Raw genomic sequence first — 1,835 nt, 5'->3', positions numbered from 1 at the left:
ACCCTACAGGCTTATAAAGATACTTGGAAATTAATATTTTACTCGTGGAGCAAAAAATAAATTATGTTTTTAGGAATAATTATTTATTTTATAATGTCCCAAGGCAATGTTCTTGTGGATTGTGGAATTATGAATCGTTTATCATCGTAAGGACTAAGCACCTTCTTTTTCTTCACATATAGAATATACATTCTGCAATTTTGAACGAATACATCTCTGTTCACGATGCACTTCTAAACGTTCATACAAGCAACGTATATAATCATCGAAGGAAATAGTTTTCCTAACTACGTTACTTTTGACACCCTTCACTTTTTTCGTGTCCCGTTTGCCCTCTACGCGCAAGCATACATTTTCGACCGAAGTCCGACAAACTCAGTCATTATACACCCATTATTTTCATCCTTCATTAATCCCGGTACTTTTTATTTACTCGTGGCATACTGTAAACATTGTCCTCGGTATAGTCGCTCGTGTCAAACCGATGTATATCGCGTTTCATTACATCGTATATGTCATCACATTCCAGTTCGTATATAAGACTGTCTGTGTCTGTGTATAATATTTTACAAAGATGTTTAAATTTCGGCCAAATATAATCATGATGGAATTCGTACAAACATGTTTTTGATATATCCAGAATACATATACCAACATAAATGGGTTTTGCAAATTTAATTTCCAACTTTCGCATCTCTATTGCGACCAAATATTCCGAAAATATTGATCTGCTATGAAAATTTGGTTTTGATATCAGGGCCTCGGCCCCGTATCTACCATCCCATTTTGTAACTAATTTAACGTCTACATGATTTCTAAACGTTCTCCATAGTTTTGCCAAAGACTGCATTATTCATTAATTTAAATAAATTCTTTTCAAAATCATTTTTGCTGCAGTTCTAAGTTGCGTGTTTAAATTAATGTATTCGCGAAGCCATGGAGATTGTTTAAATTCTAAAACGCGATGAATTACAGAAACTTTAAACCATGATTTAACCATTGTTGAAGATTGCGGTAATAGATGATGTAACGTTGCTTAACCTGAACTGTAGCGAGTAGTTTCTCATGTTTGGCATTAGGAGGCTTCTCGCGTATTGGACAAAAAGGTAAATCTGCATGCTTATCGTGTAATTCTAGCGGGTATTTCAAATCGACTTCCAAAATATATCCAATGTTCGAATTTTCGGATATCGCATGAATGTTAAAAGTTTTAATTTCATTATCGTCTAACCACTTAAACTCGCCGTAAGGCAGATACTGCGACATTGCCCATCCATACAAATTATTAACATCGAAATAAACTAAATATCGCGATGGTTCTTCGTAATTGTACGAATCCATGTATTTATTATTGGCCTTTGCATATCGATTAGAACATTGACTTAAACCACCACGTATGCCGCGCTCTATGAAAAGTAGCATATCGATATCCGTCAATAATTCTAATTCGATACGCGTGTGCTTCAGCATTGCATCCCACGTAAAACCGGGTAAAGTATAGTAATATGCAGGATCCAATTTGTAACTTCTCAAACAGCTGCCACGAAAATTTTCAAAATGTCGGCCAATAATAAAACGTGTGTTTTTAGATATAAATCGCTGTATTCGCCAAGTGTTTTTATATTAAAACTGTGCCAGATTTTATCGTCATAATCCTGCTGTGAAACGGCACAGTCGCTTAGTTGATTATAAAATTTGTTACATGTCGGCAATGTCGTCTTGCTCAGTTTCGTGTAGTCGGTAACATAATCGTATGGAAAGATGCCTTTTCGTGTAAGCAAATCGAAGCTTATCTCGTTCAAAAAATTAAATTGTGACCGTAAAATCGTCATATC

Source organism: Osmia bicornis, unplaced genomic scaffold (assembly GCF_907164935.1).
Source record: "Osmia bicornis bicornis unplaced genomic scaffold, iOsmBic2.1, whole genome shotgun sequence".
In the NCBI taxonomy this organism is placed as follows: domain Eukaryota; kingdom Metazoa; phylum Arthropoda; class Insecta; order Hymenoptera; family Megachilidae; genus Osmia; species Osmia bicornis.
The sequence above is the reverse complement of the archived record's forward strand: the minus strand, read 5'-3'. Positions refer to the sequence as shown.